We start from the raw sequence: 21832 nt of genomic DNA on the forward strand, positions 1-21832 counted from the left end.
CAAATCAGAGTAACATATAAAGGCAACACCGGTGTCTAAATAATCAAGACTCTAAAATAATAAACCTCAGTCACTGTGAAAATAGTCTGAAAGTGATCAATGTCATGTGTGTCTTAAACAGAAGGAATAGAATCCTTAGTAATAATAAATAACCAACATACTGCCAGGAAAGAGAGGAAAGAAGTAATTTTATGGCACTGTGGTTATTACATGCTTGTGAACATCTTGGTGTGAGATGATCACTTCATTAAACATGTCCTTTTAAAATTTTAATGAAGATCATTGTGCAGTCATGTCCATTTTTAAGAGATAATCCAGAAGGATCCTGTCTGTGTACACTTCCCCCCATTCCCCCCAATGGTAACATAGGGATGATCTATACACAGTCTCACTGCCGGGATGTGACACTGACACAGTGAAGACATAGAGCACGTCCATCACCACAGGGATGCCACACATTAGCTTTCTACAGTCACATCCACTTCCCTCCCACCCCACGTTTTAAGCCAGCTGCTCCAGGCTCTGGTTTCCTAGCGAAGGGTAAGGTTCATGGGTTAAAAATCATTAGATGGACCACATTAGGGCCTAAAGTTGGCTACTGATGAGTTCTGAATCATACTAAATACTTTGCTTAGTGCTAGCAGCCCTTTTTGTATTAGTCCCCCATTGATTTTCTAAGATTTTTTAAGTATCCTAGTAACAGTGAGTATGTTAAAGGGCTTTTCCCCCTCTTACTTTATTCAACGCCTGTAGTACCCTAATTCTGTATTAGGAACACAATAAGTGCTCAAAGTTGTGGGAATTGAAGTGGAGAGTTAATTCCTAGATAACCTGTAACATCATGTCTTATACTTTTTCTGAAGATCAGCAATATTTTAATTGTCTTTTTAGTATGAATTTACCCAAATTTCCACCATTTTCTTTCTTTAAACCGCTATCATCTAAAATAAAGTTTCTTAGCACACCTACAGTGAACATACAGGCTTCTGTCTAATTGCATTGCTCAGTATGTGTAATTAGGGGCCGGGGGTGGTGGCAGGTTGGGCAGCAGGGCAGGCTTAACCTGAGGATGCCAGTTACAAGCAGGAGCCTAAGACACAGACACAAACCTGGGCTGTGTCTTGGGATAAGAAGACAAGCTGGATAACAAGATTTTTTGGTAAAAGGTCAGAGGCAGTCCAGGATTTGTGGCATCTGACCAAATAAAGAAGAGGCGGGTAACTGTTGGTGATATAAGTGGCAGGAGACATATCCACATTTTGGAGGAACTTAAGTATCAGGCTGTATACAACTCAAGGACAAAGCAGAAGCCATGGGGGGCTGAGGGGGGAGGCAGAGGCTGACTGAAAAGGTAACAGGGTGGTCTTCCGGTTACTGAGGTCAGGGACTCCTTTGAGGGCCATGGGGTCTCAGGAGCCAGGTAGATTATTTCTGTGAGTTACAGCTATTTAAATATGAGGAAAAGTATCTCCTCCCTTGAGCTCTGAACACTCTCATAAATTAAAACACATAATTATATAATTATTTTGTGGCCCTGGTAGTTATGATTGCTGCTGATAATTTCTTTCCTCTTGCTTATGGATAGTCATAGCCTGGTGGAGATGTAAACGGTCCCTGGCCGATGCAAGAAAAAAGGAGGGAATCCCACTTAAAACCTAAGTCATCCCCAAATTTATTCAAATCATATGTGAAAAAGAGGAATGGAACTTAGGGGATAAATTTTAACTGCATAAGCCATTGCTAATAAAAGATTAAGAAGTATGTGGTTTAGCATCTTTTAATTATTTTTTCTAGCATCTTGAATATACAATGTTTGAAATCTCTGGTTGGATCAACATTATTTTGCTCAGAGGTTTGTGGACTTTGCATACTGATTCTTTCCTGTTTCCAAGTACATTTGCTTTTAGGCTATTTTTATTCACTTTAAAGGAATTTTAATAACTTTCTGTTGACAGCATGGACAGCTGGTCTTGAGAATTAAAGAAAATTCACTTGCTGACTGAGGAAGGAAGTGACATCAATGAGCTTCTAAAGTCAGCCCAGAGGGGGAAATTGGCTTGTGAGAGAGTAGCCTTTCATTGCACTGTATTTATCGAGAGATGCCTTGAGATGCAAATTGCTGTATCAATCAAACCTATGGTGCCTACCTCCAACCAACTTAGTGCAAAGTGCAGGAACAATGCCCTGAAACACCGAGAAGAAGAAGAATGAGACGCGCAGGAACCTAGGGGCGAAGTGAATTACGGGAGCTCAGGATCCCACCTCTCCGTGCTGATACTTCATTCTCTGTCAAGCCTCAGTTTCTTTGTCTAGAAAATGAGTTTGATGTAAACTGTTGGCTGAAGTCAGTCTTTTTCTATGACAGATGGCTAATAAGAAGGTGTGCTAATACACAGAGTGCAGACATGCTATTTTGCTAGCTTAACCCAAAGACTGCTATCGATCGTTTTTTTAACTCCCACTGAGAGCTATTTAGAAACAGATCTTTAGGTGTCACATATAAGCTACTCCCTTGATAGCTTGATATTTTTAAAATTGGTATTCAATGCTTATGACTCTACTGCAGAAAAAAGCCAGGTACCAAATCTGGACTTCAGATAATAATGACAATAGTCATAACTATGATCATTGTCATCGTAATGAATGACTTCATATTTCACCACCACCAGAAAATTTTCCTCTGGAGCTGCAGTTACCCACTTTTCAAAGACAACTGTGGTGCAAGTGCACTGAGTGTATATGTGTGTGGGTGTGTACTGTGAGCATGCATGCATGTGCATATATACACACACCTGTATGAAAGACAGGCAGAAAAGTACCCACATAAATTTTATGGCTCTGAGCTGAAAAATTAAATTCATGATTATTTATTTCTTAGCTCATTCTTGAAAGCATCTCAGGTGGCTACAGTGATGGTTTGATCACAGGCAAATAATTTGAGTTTGCATTCAGGATCAAACAGGATTTAATTCAGCTCAAAAGACAGGTGCATTAACTCTGGCTTCTTTTCCTTATCTATAAAAACATTTGGGGTACTCAACTAAAATTTCAAATTCTATGAGCTTAATATGTAATTTGAATCACTAAACAATATTGGGTAAGTAAGAAAGAATGGATGTGGTCTCAACTGCTGTCTTCAGGCCAATGGACTTCCAGATTGTCCCTGAGCCTGGGTATGCTTTGACTTTAGCAAAACTCACCCTTTGGATCTATAGTGATATATATATTTTTAAATATATTTTTATTGATATTAGAGAGAGAGAAACATCAATGAAAGAGAAATATTGATCGGCAGCCTCCTGCATGCCCCTTGCTGCGGATTGAGCCCGCAACCCTGTGCGCTGTTGGTAGGAATGCAAATTGGTGCAGCCACTATGTAAAACTATGGAGGTTTCTCAAAAAATTAAAAGTAGAACTACCATGTGATCCAGCAATTCCACTACTGGATATCTAAAGAAGACAAAGACAAAACTCAAAAAGATATATTCACCCCTATGTTCATTGCAAAATTATTTATAGTAGACAAGATATGGAAAAAAACTAAGTTTCCACCCATAAATGAATAAAAAAAAGTAGTATACATATACAATGAAATATTATTCAGTCATAAAAAAAGAATGAAATCTTGCCATTTGTGACAACAGGGATCAATTTTGAGGGCATTCTGCTAAGTGAAGTAACAGACTGAGAGAGACAAATACTGTATGATCCCATTTGTGTGGGGACTCTAAAACAGAAACAACCCTAAACCATGCTCATAGATACAGAGGACAGATTAGAGGCAGGGGGTGGAGGAAATGAATGTGTAAAGGGGTTTAAAAGGTACCAAAAAAGGTATTCATTTATTTATAAAGAAAAACATTGTTTTTTTAATTTAAGATAATATTATATAAATAATACAAGTTCACTGTGGAAAAATACAGATGAGCAAAAAGAAAGAAAAAGTTAATCTGCAAGACTCATACAATTACAGGAATCCTTTTCCTCTATGTTCACCAGATCTTATATTTAAACAACAAATATGTAATATAGTTCTATTCTTATAAAAATTAAAGTTCTATTAAAAAGGGTATTTAAATCTTTATATAGTAGAAATGGTGATGGGTTCACTTTCAGCATTTTCTAGTCCGGACTTTGCCACTATCAAGCGGCATGGTATTTGGCAAATGTCTTCACTTCTCTGGTGCATGACAGGGTTGGGAGAATAGACTTTCTCTACATTTGTTTATAGTCGCTTAAATTCTTTGGTCCTAAAAAGGATAAGGGAGGTCAAAAATTTCCATAGAATTGAAATAAATTAAAAGGGAAGAGGTCATGTTTGGTGGGGGAACCTGGGGGGCTTCATGGAGGAGATAGCATTTGCTTTGGGTGGGATATTAACAGGAGACGACTGGAGGAAAGGTATTTTACACAAAGGGAAAAACGTCAGCAAAAGCACAGAACCAGGGAACGCATGGGGCATGTATGGGGGCAGTAAATAGTTTTGCCTGACTGAAGTGCAGTCTGCATATTAGAAAGTAATAGGGACAAGGCAACACATGCCGTGATGGACCAATGTCATGGAGGCCTAAATACTTAAGGAGAGATTTTTTCATTTATTTGGTTGGGAGCTCTGGAAGATTTCTGAGCCAGAGACCGATTAAGCCTGTTGTAAGAAGATTAATCTAACGGTGGAATGGCTGGAGGATGCGGGATGCCTGTAAGGAGAGGCACGAGTGTCGGTGGCTGTGAGACAAATTGTGTGAGTTGAAGGACTTAATTCAGGTGAGAGGCTGGGAGAGTAGGACGGTGGGAAAAAAAATGAATTAGAGATGAACAAGATTTTAAGGTTGGTTACTTGGGAGGAGATGCTCTTAATGCAAAGGTGAGAACGAAATAGGGCAGGTTTAAAGAAGTAAATTTGGTGAGTTACAGGAGAGGTGGGACGATTGGCTCAGTTCAGCATTTGCTAAGTTTCAAATACCAGCCAGCAGGACATGCTGGAGGAGGCAGGGAGGGAGCTGGGGAAAGAGGCAATCTTCTACAGAGACAGAGTGGGACAGTGCGAGATTTCATCACGCCGCTCAGGACAGTGTGCAATGTAAAACATATGAACTGTTTATTTCTGGAATTTTCCATTTAATATTTTTGGACCGTGGTTGACCATGGTAGCTGAAAAGGTGGAAAGTGAAACCACGGATAAGGGGGAGCGACTACTGTAATCAGAATGTCTGAGCGTGAATCTCAGTGTCTTCACTCTGGGCTGCCTTGGGCAAAGAGCAACCTCTCTGGGCTTCCTCGTCGGTAAAATAAGGAAAGCAAACATACTTATATTATAGAATCATTTTTGGTAACTCAATGAGTTAGCACGTGTAAAGGGCTTAGCACAATACCTGGCATCAATAATGACTCTAGTCACCCTCTTGTATCACATACAGGCTGCCCTGGCAGATTGTTTAAAATCCAGATGGAAGCTGTTTTTAAATGTGGTTAAGGGGAGTAACAACACACTTTAAGACAATGAAGTATCCTATTCTTGATGACTAGGGAGTATGCAAGAGAACCAGAAATATAGATTTTCAGCATCAAACAAATGAGAAAAAAAAAAAGTCAAATTTAAATGATTAATAAATCATCTATAACTTGCTTAGACACTTATTAAAAATTAAAATGCTTGGATTCCTGTTTTTACCTTAAGGCATAAATGCCCAGGCAGATACCTAAGTCCTGCTCTCGACCTCTGGACTGACACACTGCATGGGGAACAGAATCCTGCTGCTTTGTTCTAGCAAATGGGGGTGCAGGGACCAGCTGAGCAAAGGGAGCAGGGCTTCCCATGAGAACTGACGGGTCAGCATCTCTCTAGTGAACCAGTTCTGGTTCTCATGCAAAAAAAGCTTTGAGAAGAAAGGTATGCACAACTTCCTGCTTACTTTTTAAATCTTAGGGTGAATTATGACACGGCACCTGAGAAAGACTCTCTCCTTGATCAAACTTTAGGCAGGATCCTCTGAACCTTCTCCACTAGGCCTTGATGTTGACTCCAGTCCTGTCTTCTGCCTTCCTAGCCAAGTCTTAGCAAGAATCCTGCTAAGTAAGTTTAACAAGAGTCTTCCCACATTTGATATGTGGTCACCCTTGATATCTGATCAAGTTTCTCATCCCCCACCTTTGATGTCTAAATCCTTGGCCTGACTTTAGCAAGAATCCTGTTAGGTCAGTTCAGGAAGAAGGCCCCTACCCTTGATGTCCCCCCTTAGTGATTGTCCATCCACTGACCCCCACGTTCTGTTCCTAGCCTATATATCCCCATTTGTCTCTGTCGTATTTAGAGTTGAGCACAGTTTCTCTCCTCTATTACACCCCTATTGCAACAGTCCGTATAAAGTCTTCCTTACCACTGTGTCAGAATAATTTTTTTCTTCAATAAACCTAACATTTTAGTATTAAATTTATTAACTTTGTTTTATGTCCATGATCTGTCCACAAAACTATTGATTTTATTAATTCCTTATTAAATTTGCAGATCCGATGCTCTCTAGCTTCTAATTATCCTTAGTGTTGGCTCAGTGCCTTAGTATATAGTCAGGGAAACTGGAAACGACACACTCAATCAATGGTAGACACTGGACCTCACAATGTCACTTATGGTGGGATCCACATTCTAATTAAAAGTAAGCTTCCCCTCATCCCCTCAGCTCTCTAAACTTTGGAAGTGGTGAGAAATACGAGGTTTTTTTTCTTTTTTTAATCAAATGTAGATTTTTGAAATGGGATGCTGCTTTTTCTTTCAATTTCAAGCAAGATTTTTTTTTTTTTCCAAAAGCAACACAGAGTTGGGGACAGCTGGTTTTTCTCAGGAAACTTTTTGAGTACGAGAGACTATACAGACAGTACATATGAATGCTTTTTTCAATTGCCTCTTTCCCATACATCAACACTCACCCACTTAAGGCTAGAAGTAGCTGAAAGGATTGTTAATGGGCTGTAATTGTTAGTCAGCCTCCCAGCTCTTTGTACATGATGTAAACATACCTCCGGAGAGTTTGTTTGGAAAGTGTGGATTACATTTGTGGAGAGAAAGAGTGAAGGCCAAGCCTTTCTCAACGGTTCCTGGGTATGATCAGTGGGTCTCGCTGTGGCATGTGGCAGGCCTGTGGTCCAGGCATCAGAAACCAAATGCAAGCAGGCAGTGTTTGGCCCCGTGCAGCACCATTCTCCCAGTATCAACATAACAGATGTTTTTCTGGACAATACCAACAGGATAGGCTCATGATTTTAATGCTTTTATTTCATCTCCCTTACTTTTACGTATATATTTTGGCATTTTGAGAAATTTTGCCCTTTGTTTGCTCGTGGAGGTGTCGTAAAATCAATTCCTAGGGGAATTGTTTTTTGTTTTTTACACTCAGGACAGGGCAGAAATAACAAAGTTTCACATGAGCTATTCTTTTAAAATCAGCTATTTATTTTACATAATTAAAATTAGAGGAAAATCATTTAATCGTCATTTGAATCACAACTGGTTTCTAGCTTTTTGTTTTCGTTAAAAAAAGATCTTTGAATTTTGAAACTGTTTGTTTTTTACTTAGCAGGAAAATGTGTTGATTTCTTTGTTTCATATTGGTGACAGAATAATTTTCTTTTGTTTTTGTTTTTTCCCCCATCCACTTGGAAAATGTATACCTCTGATCAAATCTGGTGGTTTCTAGGAAAGTAATAATTTAAACAAGTAACTTAAACCCATGAAACCCTAAATTATTTTATACATGAATCGTTATAATCATATAACGATCTATTTTAAAATCTCCCATTCTTCTTCTTTTTCCCCTCAAAAGAACAGAGAACATAAACCTTTAGAGTTTTATGGCACAGGCAAATAAAACTAATTCTGTGGGAGTGCTATGATGAGTGCTTCCTTTAATATAATTCTCCTGCCATTTAAATACACCCAAATGTTATGTATAAGTAAGAATTTAAGATGCTAATTTATCTCCTCTCACTGTCTAGCTCATTCCATCATTCTCTCTTAAACCAAGTTACGGTCATATGCAAAATATGGAAAAAATATATAAATTTATAAAATACAGATGCAATAAGTAAACTATAATTACCTGCAATCCTACCACCTGTAGATAAGACCTGTTAACATTTGTGGCACATCCTTCCAGATATTTTATTTTTACTTTTTCAAAAATAGTATCATTTAAAACAAGAACTTTTTGTTTACTTAAATAATGTATTATTAATAATCTTTGCATGCCATTAAATATTCTCTGTAAATCATTTTGCATGTTTACGTAGTATTTTTTTAAAAATATGCCAAAGCTTCTTTAACCCCTCTTTTGAGATGTTTAAGTTATTTTATTGTTTTTTGAGGGGAGGAGACCTTATCATATGCAACCCTGTGAGGAGTGTTCATATGAATATACACCTCTGAGCACGTCCATGACCCTCCCTTAGCACAAACTCCTGGAAGTGGAATTGAGGAATTAAAGAGTTTTAGTAGGTCTGAGACTAATACTACGAATATTCCTATGAACCTATTTCCCAGCATGTCTGTCAACTCTAAATTTAAAAAAAAATGGTGGCAATTTTTTAGAAAACATGTTTATGCAGTCCTATTTTTTTTTTTTATTAGAGAGAATGAGCATTTTCATATGTTTATTGGGCACTGATATTTTTTCTTTTAGTCACCTCCCTGGCTTCCTTTCTAATAGAGCACTTCTCTTTCTCTTGTTAAAATTAATTTTTGCCGGTCATTAATTTTGTGAATATTTTTCCTTATTTGTCACTTGCATTTACTTAGTTGTAATTTTAGGCAATAAAAGAATGATCTAATGATTTCAACAGCTAATATTTAGTGAGCACTGACCACATACCCGTGCTATGCTGGCACATCACACGCACTGTTCACTTAAGTCTTCCCAGCACTCTTCCTAAGACAGGGCTATTGGTGTCCCCAGTTGTGCAGACTATGAAGACTGGGGCTGAAAGAGGTTAAGGTGGCTAAGATTATGGAGCAATTAAGAGCTGGGAAGTGGTGAGCCAAATCTCCTGACTTCTGAGCCTGCCTCATTCCTTTCCTGCTTTCCGCTTTCATTGTCATGCTTGGAGGGGCATAACTCTGTGTAGCTATTAAAAATAACAAGGGCAGTCTGTACGTAACCATCTAAACAATATCTTCATTGTATTCCCAGAAGAGTGTGTATAACTAATCTGCTTTAAAAAGCGCATATATTTATATGTAAATAAAGAAGTCAGAGGTGATACACTTGAACAGTTGTTATATGCAGAGCCTGGTGGGAGAGGAGTAATATTCCCTTTTAATTTAGACACATCTGTTTTTTTTTAAAAAAGCTTTTAATTAGAAACATGTACTGCATTGATTTAAAGAGAATGATATTTCTGTTTTGGTTGAGAAAACATGGCTGAGGCTTTGAATATGGCTTGTCTTCTTTCCACATTTGGACAGGCATTCTTTTGCTCACCCATTGGGTCAACCATTTAGGATGCATGTTTGAGAGTCTGCCTTGTGCTGCTCTTGGGCAGGACACAGGGGATGCAAAGATGAACGGATCTGATCAGTCCCTCCTCATAGTCCAGCAGGCAGACGAACAGAAGGATTCCAACGTCAGTGTTGGATGCAGTCAGAACAGTGAGGGCGGAGGACAGTGTTGGCCTGGCGGTCTCAGGGAACACTTCTCAAAGAAGCTGCATTTAAACGAAGATTTACTCCCACAGAATTTTCCCTTTCCCAGTCGCCCGTCTCTGCAGCCTGGATGGTCCAGCGTCTCCAGGGACTAACCTGGGGTTACCACATTACCTCTTGTGGGTTGACGCCTTCCTCCACCCCCCACCCCCCTTTTGGAGTAGTCCCTTTCTAAACAGTCCTTCCTTCACCTAGTTCAACCTGAGTGTGGCCTCTGCTTCCTTGGGTCAGCTTTGGCCTGGGGGCGGCTGCGTCCCAGCTGGGGGCGGCATCCCTGGGGGTGGCTGGCCTATCACCTGGGTGCTGGGATCCAGGCCACACTGCAGCAGGTGCCTGTACAGGTGCCTGGGGTAACGGGGAGAAAACTGGCAGGTGGTAGGTGGTAGATGGTACTGTGAGTACGAGTCTGGTAGGGCAAACTCTGAAAACTTCTAGAAATTTGGAATGAAGCCTGAGAAACAAAATCGATCTTATAAGATTTTTTTCCTTGTTTTAAACTCTAAGGTTGATGTTTTCTGAGAAACACTCATTACTTAGATGAGGAAACGGAGGCTTTCGCAAATTTTTTAATCTGTCCGTTCATTCATCCAGCAAACTCTGAGGCATGCTAAGCGCCAGGCACGGCACGGAGGATAAAGAGTGAACAAAACGAGCCCAAACCCTTTCTCTCACAGGGCAGATTCGAACCCAAGCCTATCTACCCCTACCACAGCTTCTAGCTACCTCCCTTGAAGTATCTGAGAAAATCCCATGTTGCCACACATTACTTAAAAGACCCATTCCTACCAGCCGGTGTGGCTCAGTGGTTGAGCGTCCAACCATGAACCAAGAAGTCCTCGGCTCGATTCCAGGTCAGGGCACATGCCCGGGTTTCTGGCTTGATCCCCAGTAGGGGGTATGCAGGAGGCAGCTGATCAATGATGTTTCTCTCTCATAGATGTTTCTGTCTCTCTACCCTTCTCCTTTCCTGTTTCTCTGAAAAAATCAATAAAAACATGTTTAAAAAAAAGACCCACTCCCCTGCTACTTCCAGGAACACCACAGGCCTTAGAAATACTTATTGCATCTTGCCCTCCAGATCCACACTTTTAGGTAAGCCTGGCAGTCTCTCCAAGCTTCTAGAACTCTGCAGTCTGGTAATTCATTACTGTGACTAGTCATAAAAGCTAATGCCGGTGCTTATTACTGAGCCGTTGGGTCTATTTTTAAGAACGCGGAGAGTGAAAAGATTAGCTGCCTACAAGCTCCCCCAGCTGTTCAAATGGAAAAACTTCACAGAGCCCTAGGGTGCTGGGCAGCACAGATTTAAGCTTGTATTTTTAAAAAGCATTAAAAAAAATAAGTAAAACAACTCTTTTTGTGTCTCTTCAAATGTAAACACCTTTTGCAACTTAAAGACTATCCCGTAGCAGTAGAATGTAGTGATCAAGAGCACGGATCTGGGTGACAGACAGACATGGGTTCCAGTACCAACTTCCATTTACCAGCTGTGTGACCGTAGACAACTTACTTAGCATCTCTAAACCTCGATTTCTTCCTTGAAAATGGGGATTATCAGAATACCTACCTACCTCCTGAGGTTTCCAGGAGGAGCGAATTACATAATGCATGTATCATAATTAGCACAGTGCCTGGCACATAGTAAGTGCTCAATTAATGGAGCCACTTTTTTTCACTTATCTATAGGACACTTTTATTTCTTTAATTTAAAAAAATGTTTCAATCACAGTTGACACAAAATATTAGTTTCAGGTGTACAACACAGTGATTAGACATTTATATAACTTACAAAGTATAACTGTAGCCACTGTTATTATACATTTTCTTTTACCTACCACAACTGTAGGAAGAGACAGGGATCTGATTGTATTTGGCTACAACCTAAGCATTTGTAGCCAAAATAAATCACACAGCCTTACCTATGTCCAACTAGTCATGAAAATAGATTCTTACACTAGACCCAGAAAAAGACAGACCCAAATGTCAGTGGATGGCTCTCAGGGTTACCCACTGACAAAGGTTTTTGCCTTCTGGAGCTTATTCTAGACTCTAGAGGGGGACACAGACAATAACTTATGGACACAATACATAAGTGAGCTATAGAATATTTTAGAAGATGATAAGTGTTATGGAAAAAGAAAAAGAAGAGTGGGGCAATGGAGCTGGGAGGGTCAGGGCTGTGGTGATGGCCCAGGGGTGCAGTGTAAACTTGGGTGTTCATTAAGGCAAGGACACTGAACAAGGGCTTGGAGCAGGTGAAGGAGTTAGATAGAGATCCACGAAAGGAAGTAGCTGGGACCCCTGAAGCGAGAGCGTCTTGACTTCGTGTGTTTGAGCAGCAGCAAGGAAGCTGGTGTGCCTGGGGCAGGTGGAGATGGGCAGAGGCCCAGCAGCCGAGGACACACCAGATGGGGCTTGGAGGCCACTGTAAGGATTCTGGCTTTTAGTCTGAATGAGACAGGGAGCCATCATGGCAGGGTTTGGGGCGGAAAAATAACATGATTTCACTTAACTCTGAGAAGGATCTGCGTTAAGAATGAACTCCTGAGGGGGGGGGGGGGGGGCTGCCGCAGTGACCCGGGTGAGAGCTGATGGCGGCTCACACAAGCTGACAGCGTTTTCCTTGCCGGGGCTCTGATTTCAGATATGCTTTCAGGTGTGTGTGTTATAAAATGTGGTTTTAGTTTCAAATGCTGCATGGCACTGAGAATGAAATCCAGTTTCTTCCCACGGCCCCCACGATGACCTCTGGCTTCCTCCAGCTTCATCCTTTGACACCCTGCTCCTCGTTCACAAGCTGCAGCCACATTGACCTCTTTTTGGTCACTTGGGGTCAAGTTCTTCCCAGCCTTGCCGAACACCCCCTTCATCCAGAACACTCCCTCCTCCTGTCTCACTTCCAATGTCTCATGTTCAAGAGGCCTTCCCTGACCAGGTAGCTTAAGGCGGGCTCTCCTGGTTATTCTTGGCCCCACTCCTCTGTGCATTTCCTTCTTGGCTCTTATTTACCATCTGCGGTTCTCTTGCTTTTCAGTCTTGTTGACTGCCTGTTTCAGTCCACTAGAACAGAAGCTCCGTGAGTGGTCAGCTGGGAGGGAGCCTGCCTTGTTCTAAGTGGAATTCTCAGTGTCTAGAATCGTACCGGGCAGGATTAGCTGCCTGACACAGGTACGCACGATCAAACAAATGAAAGATGAGTCCCAAAGGATACGCTGAAGTTAATGAGGCATAGATGCAGGTCAGTGGATAAAAGTTTCCAGGGGACTGTAAAGGGGCTTTCAAGTATCTCATAAAAACTTGAGGAGGTGACACTTTAGACTGTGAAGTGTTTTTTGGACCCAAGGCTGGGCCCATCGTTCTGAGTACGCTGGGCACTTGGCATATTCTGTTTTAATAATCTATTTTTGTATCTGTTTCCTCCACCAGGGGCTATGTACTATTCTTCCTTTTATTCCCGGTGCCTAACTGTTTGACAAATACTTTTTGTACCCAACTGTACTGACTGTTCATGTCCTCTCACTCTCCCATGCTGAGCTCTCTAATTAGATCCTAATTAAAACTAAAACCTTATCATGAATTTTGAAGGGCCTTCATAGAAAAAAACTTCACACACATGCCATGTTCTTTCAGACACGTTGAGATGTTTCTAATCAAGCCTCCATCTGGGCCACACATTTTATCGGCTCTATTTTGTGGTCCATCAATTCACAACCACATTACAAAATCCAAAGCGTGGGATTTGAACTGTGATCTATGACGACATAGGGAGGTGTCTATTTTCTTTTTGAAGTTTTGAAACCCAATACATTTTGAAATGAAATAAGGAACTGATAACATTAAAATCAGGGTTTAGGACTAGGTAGTGTACACTGGGAGGCATTACGAAGAACAGGCGAGATCTCTAAGCAGGTGGGAGATGGTTAGTTAGTATCTGAGACACAGGCAAATGACGCACTTTCCACTTTCTCCAGTGACTTTCTGAAACACTGATGAGCTACTGAAAAGAAGAGGAAACATTTAGATGAAAGGAGCATGAAGAATGTGGGGAAGGAAGAGGTGGGTGGAGACCAAGCTGTGAAGTGTTTTTTCTAAATCTTAAAACTGCTGTTGAGTTGGTTTCTGCTGAAAACCTAGTAATAATTTTTTTATTGGATTAAAATTGTTTTAGATTAAAAAATTAGTCTGTTTTAACTAACTATATAATGTTTGTATGGTGCCTGGCAGCTTTCAAACACTTCCACAAGCCAGGATCTCATCTGATCTTCCCAACTCATCAGAAGGCAAAGTGAGTATTATTTTCATTTTACAAATGAGAAGGGAGGGGCTCTGAGCTTTGGGCAACTTGCTCCCAGGGCCATAAAGTTGCTAAGTGGTACAGCTACTGACGTGGGTCTTTTGACAGCACACCTACTGTGTCCTGTCAACCATATGTTGTCTTGTAAATCTGTTTTATTAGAACAGTTTCTCTTGAGTCAAGAATGCAGTGAGGGTGTGCTTCCCAGAGAAGCCAGTAAAGGATTGGGGAGCATGAAAGGGAAGGGGGAGGAGCCAAACAGGGTGACTCCAGAAGTGCCAGACTCAGCAGGGGTGCTATGGAGCATAAGTCACATTTCAGATTTTATTCCATCTCCAGGCGAAGGAGTTGGCCTTTTGTATTCCTGCACACTTCCATGTTGGCCCATCAGCAGGGGGTCCCCTCACCACCTTTGGAGAGCACCCAGTGTCTGGGAGCAATCCTCAGAAGGGTGCTTGTTGAGAGCCAAGAATACGTAAAAGGGTTCCGACAGTGTACCCCAAATCTGTGTTAATCAGGAGGGTAAAATGAACTACTGTCAGTGGGATAAATGAAACTGTGAGTATAAGAAACTGTTTTATTCTGGTGCATTCTTAGGGCAGACTGAATCAGCCCATCTGGCACCCTCTTTGAAATCAGAATCAGACAGAGCTGCAGTAATCTGACTCTTTCCCAAGGAAGCTGATGCAGACAGTCATTTAGAAAAAGAGGGTGTTGTCAAGGCTGGACACTGTTTCATTGACGTTACAGGAATTAATTCTATTAACACATTGTGTTCAGACAAAATATCCAGCATCGAGGACAAGTGATTTATCCCCTAATCATGTAACTGGTCAATGGCAGACCCTGAATGTGAACCCAGGTCTCCTGATGCCCAGAGCAGTCCTTTCCAGGTCCCTATGTGCCAGGCAACTCAAAGCAGCTTAGCTCTCCAGGTGGGCAGTGCTGGGGTGAGGATCCAAGAGGGCAGGGGTTAGGGGAGCATTTCCTCCCTGACTCCCATAGTCAGCAGTCCTAGAGCCTGCTCAGACATGGAGAGGAGATGGAGTCTCTTGCATGTTTCTGAAGTCCTTTTCAACCATGGATGGACCTGTGTAGGACAAGAAGAAACACACCCTTGTGACTCACTTGTAGGGGCTGTGTAGAGTGGCAGTCACAGGTATGGAGTCCACATAGCACTCACATGGGAACTCACCTGCCTGGAGATGGGAGAATGATGGAGGCCAGAGAAGTAGGCATAGCTCTTGAGTTAGAAGGGGAAAACAACTCCATCTCCTTGCATTCCCCATCACGCAGCCCTATGATGTGTCCACTCACAGCAGCCTGAATTACAAGCTTTATTACCTGCCCTCCCCTTTATAAAGAATGGGTTTTTTGGAGGGAAGAATGAGGAGATGAGGGATCTGGGGAACCGTATGTGCCTCAAGTGTGCTCTCCATGCCCTTTCAATGTGTGCAGGGCTGGCCTGGACCAGAAGCACCCGGCGTAAAGTCACAGAATCATCTTATGAGAAGTCCAACATGCATAGTCCATTCTATTTTCTTACATTTCTAAGGCAAATGTGGATCTCTACAGAAAATATGTTACTTGAGAACATATAAAGCCATTTAATTAGTACTGAACTAAAAAAAAAAAAAAGTTAACCAAATCCAGATGGAAGCTGTCTAAATGCTTGGGTTAGAAAGAAGATCGGGTCAAATACAATAGCGGGTCCTAAAGCAATGTCCTGCTGCAGGGAGTACAAATCTATCCGCATTTAGTCCAAATGTAGAGTGACCTTTCATTACCAAGCCTTGAGCTTAAAGTCGGCTGCCGTTAATGGAAATCATTTCCAAAGGTCATTTGTAAAAAAAAAAAAAAAAAAAAAGTAATATGGGTTTAAAGATGTTTCCCATGTAGGGGAAAAGCCAAGTCTGCAATGCTAGTCAAAAGTAATACAGGGGAAATCACTGTTGCAATGATGAGTTTTGACAACAATCTAAAAGGTCTAGGGCCACACAGACATCGATTTCGTTTTCTTTTCTTATCCATCAGTAGAATTGTTCTTGTGTGCATTGCCGAGCTATTTACCAACACCATACGTATCGCAGAAAAAGAATACGCAATATTACTTACAAGGGAGTCGCTGAGAACCATTTGCTTTCATTAGATCAGGGATAACTTGACCCCGAAGCCAAGCAGAGAACATTCCAAGGAACAAAATCTGACTCTGTCCCGAGTGGTGACAATTATAAGCCGGGTGTCCAACATGTCATTAGGCAATGTTCAAAGGGCGTGTATATAGCTGAAGTCACTAGGGCATGACTACATGTGCCACATTAATGAGCTAAAAAAAAAAACTTCACTAGCTCAGCAGGAGTGCAGCAACACTCTTCTGCTCGTCGGCGACTGCTAAATGAGCCCCATTCTTAGATGCAGGCAGAAGGAGAGCAGGAGTGAGCAGGTGCAAGAAAGAAGATGCGCTCTGATGATTCTCAAAGACATTCTCTTCTCCCATTTTCCCCCCCAGTGTAAAATGATGCTTAATATGGAATATCGATTTATTTTTCTCAGAGTGAAACAAACATTCATAGTAGATTATTCTACTTTATTTAACCACGGATATCTGTCTCAAAGATTTTCTGTTCACACTTCCTAGCTAACCCCTCTTCCTTTCCCCTTTTTCTGATAATATAATTTTTTGTTGTTGCTTTTTTTGCACCTCAGAGTAGATTCCTTAGGGACAATGACAATATCTGTTTAGATAATTATTTAAGGCCTGCATGTTTATTAAGTATTAAATAAGAGTATTAATCATTCTTTTGTTCTTTGGCCCCAACAAAAATGTATGGGACATCTGTCACATACTAGAACTCTCCGAAATACTGGAGCCCAGGCAGATTAAAAATAAGCCACTTCATCTGCCTTCACAAATGTTGGTCTGCCTTTGTGGGCTGCAAAGAGAGTCGTCAACCATTTGGTATGAACAAACACCATGTTCTGAAAGAAATCTGGGTTCCAGCGTTGCTTTCCACACCCACCAGCCTTGTGGAGGCAAGAAACTTCATCTAAACTGTTACTTTCTTCAACTGTAGAATGAGAAAAACGATCTGGGCCCTAGCTACCTCACAGGGCTGTGGAGAAAATAAAATTAAAAATTAATGAAAATGCCTCATAAGTTTCAACGTGTCATGCAGATTGAAGGCACTGATGCATTTAGTAAGTGACAGACTCAGTGCCTCGCTCAGTGCTACGCAGAGTGGGCTGTCCACAGAGGGGCGAATCCAAGAGGGTCAGAGCCTTAGCAGACAGTACACATTTTCTAGGTGGCGGATGTAGGTGACACAGGGTATAGCTGTGTTTTCTTTTATTTTGTTTGCTCTAAGGATTACGCCAGTATGCCAGGGAACAAGAAGGCCTTTTATCCTGGAGAATGTTATCCTTTGTACTACCATGTCCTGGAAATGTGCCATCCAATTTTGCTGTGAGAGTTTGACCATGTAGACGTATATTTGTATATATTATATCCCCTATAAAATGTGAACCTTTTGTGTCTTTATCTTCCTGCTGACAACCTCTTGTACCTTTCTCTTTCATTATAAAAGCAATATGTGTTCAAATAGAATATTTGGGAGAGGCTGTAAAGGAAGTGAGAAAAATATCACCCATAGTAACACTATCCTCAAACAACCACTATTGACATTTTATTTCTTCACTGTATTTTTAAGCATGGTTTTTTGGGTTGTTTTTTTTTTGTTGGTTGGTATTATTATATAGTTGTGGTCAAACTACATATCCAATGTTATTGTCTGCTTCTATTTTCCTCATAACATTATAAAATAAGAAATTTTCTATCTTTCCATTTCCTTTCTTCTTCCTGTCATTCAAAACTCAAGTCTTGTACCATCACCTTTTGCTAGCTCAATGGGTCCTGCAATTTTGATTTCCATCGGCCTCATGTGCATTCCAATACCATGGTTTTGCCACCACTGGAATCTATCCATCTCCTTCCTGAATCATCTGCAGTCCCCATTTTACCTGGAGCTCCTTCAAGTAGGAAACGTGTCTATTTGACTTTGTGTACACAAAGCCCAGATCAATGCCCGGCATAGACTGCTCCATATATATTTGTAGAATACACCACCGAATATTGTGATAAATTCTTTGCAAAAATCACGAGTAGCTGCTCTATAGTCCTTTGAGTGAATAGATTATAATTTCCTTTAAAATATCTCTATTTCTGGTTTCAATATTATTACTATAAATAACTATGTAATTAACATCCTTTTTAAAAATTTATTTTATTTTTTAACATTCTTAAATATAACTTGAAACTAGAAGTTCAAGGAGGAAAAGTTCCAGGTCTAAACATTTTTTTTTTTTTTTGACTCTCAACATCAATTCCCCAATTACTTTTAAAGATGTTGCATCTATTTTCACCATTTCCAGGATATGTCCCTGCATGCGTCAAAACTCCATGAAGATAGCTGAAGAGTTTCTTCCTCCAGGAAGCCTTCTACCTGTTCCCCTACCACCTCTGACCTGACAAGCTTAGGTACACCTCCTCTGTATTTCGATATACCTTCACCATAGACTTATGATGCTTTATTACAATTATGCATTTACTCCTCCTTCTTCCAGACAAGACTATGAGCTCTTTCAAGGCAAGAGACAATTCTTACTTATATTTATAAGCACTCATGCCTAGAAGCATAACAGATTCTTAATACATTCATGTTCACTGCAAGTAGCTAGTGTTTAATCCAATTGTATAATAAAATTGATCCACAAATAAGGATAATTAATAATAGCAGTAGTTTTATGCACCAAACATAAGGTGGAGGCCAGAATTAGGGTTTAATGCATACTATAATGTTCAGTTATTCGACGAGTCACACGCTGAAGTCAGAGTTTCACAAGAATGAATTTTCCCTTCCTCGTCAACCTGCCTTTACTCTGCTTTCTACACCAGGTTTCCTTCCTCTAAAAATTCCTAGCGTTTACCACTTCAGCATGCAGATTCAATTACTGGTAGTGCTGCCTAAGGCAAGCAGCCCTATCAGTTCCGAATCTGTTAAAAAAGAAAGTCCACACTTTTCTTGCAGAAAAAAAAAGATTTTATAATTTATAACAGATAATAATGAATATTTTACCAAGGGCAGAAAATGAGTAAAGTGAAATGAAAGAGGCTGTGGAATTATTTCGTAGCAACCCACTGGCCAAAACAGAAGTCTGAATACTCTATGTCCTAAATCCCAGTGCGGAAAAGATATGCAAAAATGAAGTGATCGTAAAGAATAGAGATACTGCCTTTCACTTCTTTAGCCTGTCTTCGAAATGCTGATCAACTGTCATCCATATAAAAACTATCCTTCCATATGGACAGAGAATTCTGTGATGTTGATGAAAATGGATGAAGGCCACCAGAGGCTCCTTTTTTTTCTCATTCCTACACACACTCTCATAACAGAGTCGGGATGTTGATTCCTCCCCTCGTTTCCCAAATTCAGAGTGAACTGGGAGATTAGAATTAGTTGCAGAATAAATTTTACGTGTTAAATAAGGGCTTTTGGTTTAGGACAAAAACTATAAAAATGAAGTATCGGCAAGAAGCTAAAAGCTCCTTTTTATAAGACCAAAACGTAAATATAAATAACCAGGCACAATCCTTCACACCTCGATTCCAGCTTCTAAGCAAGGTCTCGCTCGTGGTCGATGCAGCTCTGATGGGTATTCTTCACAGTGAGGTTCCCATCTTCCTTCCATTCACAAAAAGTAGCCAGGCAGGCCTGGCATCAATCAGCACGGGAATGCCCACGTGCTCAGCTGCGGCAAGTATTTTGCTAAGTGGCAGGTTTAGAGCAGAGCAGCATCAATCATTCCAGTGTTACTAATTTCCATTGTAATGAGCACTTGGGAAGGAACAGTAAGTTCATTTTTGAGGAATACATGTGCAATCCTGCTGTTGATCGCCAATGAACATGAACTCGTTTTCAAACTCTCCGGGCTTGCCTCGGGCGCGCGGACTTTGGAGGTATGCTTTCGGTGGTAATTATCCCACTTTGGATGTCGTCAGTGTTTTGGAGCTCACAAAGGCTTCCATTACATAACCCCGCAGATTCAGTAGAAGCAGAGGTCTGACAATTTAATTATTGCTATTAAGTTTAAAGCTAACTGTAATAATTTCCGACAAGCCCTCTATCTTTGTCAGCAAGTTCAGTGGGTTGAGTCAACTTGCTAAATGTCTGTTGAATTCAGTCCCTTTATTCTTCCATCCTGTCATAGCCTGAGTTCAAGTTCTCATCAACTCTCGTGAGCAGATTCAATATTCCTTGTAACTGGTCTTCTGTACTCTCATCTCCTTCCTCCCCTCCCCACTTCCCAATCAATCCTCCACACAGCAGTCAGAGTGACCTTTAGGAAGGCAAATCTATTATGTTATTTTCCCTCCTTAACATCATTCAGTGGCTTACAGCTGCCTTCAAGATAAAGTACAAACTCCTACACAGAGTCAACAGGACCCACAAGGCTCTTCACGGTCTGGCTTCTGCCCAGGGGCTAGATTCAGAGCCTCTAAACATTGAAAAGATTATGGTGCTCTGAGTCCTAGTCCCTGCACCCATACATAATTAAGAAAAAGAGAGGAAGGACACATCAAACACAAAACACAGATGAATGCTGTAGTTTAAATGGTTTCTTAAAACATTTCTGATTATAAAATTCTGGATAAGTTTATCAAAGTTAAACTTCTCTTACTGCCCCTCCCCTCTCTTGCTTTACTGGTGTTCCTAAAAATTTGTATACTTAACCAATGGGTGATCTAGAACTGTGTCTCCAGCAAAAAACACTCACTCAAACAAAACAGTAGCAACAACAAAACTCCACATATGCCATTAAGTAACTCATTCATTCACTCATTCATTCATTCACCTATGAATGCACTGTGTGCCAGGCACTGTACCATTTCCTACTTGGGCTGGGGAAATACAGTGAATGAGATGCTGCCACCAGCCTCAAGGAGCTCACAATTTCAAAGAGGGGGTGGGAAAGGGTTGCAGAATCCCGGGACATGTATCTCAGTGCTTCTTGCCTCCTTGAAGTCTCTACTGACTGTACCTTGTTCTATGATTCCTTTTCCACAAGAGAGTCCCCCCATATTTATATACTCAAAAATTATGTAATTCCTTTACAGATGATAGTCTTTCAATAATAAAGTTGTATACAGTTCATTTACTCGAAAAATTGTTTTAAACACCTACTATATGCCACAATCCAGGAACCCAAAGGCCTTGCATTAAGCTCCTCGTGGCCTAGTGTGATACAAACAAGCAGACAAGAAGAGTGAGTGAGGGACTGAACCTAGACCTCTGTGTGAGTGTGTGTGTGTGTGTGTGTGTGTGTGTGTGCATATATGTAAGAAGAGGGAGGAGCTAACTCCTGAGATGAGAGTAGCCAGACTAACAATGGTGCTGGGAACTGAGGCAGAGACACTTTCAATAAGCATCCACCTGGAGGTGTTGCCAAGCATGACTAGTTAAAGGAACCCTCTGTAGTCGAGATGGAGAAAGTGCAGGCCCTAGAGCCGTGTTTCAAATTTAGTGTACAAGAATTTACAAACTGTTAAAACAGTTTTCTGAGTTCCACTCTCAGAATTTCTCATTTAGTAAGTTTTGGGTAAGGCCCAATCACATTTGCCCTGTGAGCATAAATAATAAAACTTTGTAGTTATTACAAAGTGTTGCTTTTTGAAATTCAGTAAATCAGTACTGAGTCCTGCCATATGTAAGGTCTTGTTCTTTTCTATGGCCAATCCTTCTTCACCCTCACATTCCCAGTGGTTTCCAACCCCTTCACTGTTTGGGTTTTCA

At 40.8% G+C, this 21832-nt stretch overlaps 1 protein-coding gene across 2 annotated transcripts in view; it reads right to left on the reverse strand.

Moving 5' to 3' along the window:
• Nucleotides 1-21832, reverse strand: part of CHST9 (carbohydrate sulfotransferase 9) — a 188724-nt gene that overhangs the window by 28630 nt on the left and 138262 nt on the right. The gene's annotated exons all lie outside the window — the stretch shown is intronic.

The sequence above is a fragment of the Miniopterus natalensis genome, chromosome 7, assembly GCF_054644295.1.
Source record: "Miniopterus natalensis isolate mMinNat1 chromosome 7, mMinNat1.hap1, whole genome shotgun sequence".
In the NCBI taxonomy this organism is placed as follows: Eukaryota; Metazoa; Chordata; class Mammalia; order Chiroptera; family Miniopteridae; genus Miniopterus; species Miniopterus natalensis.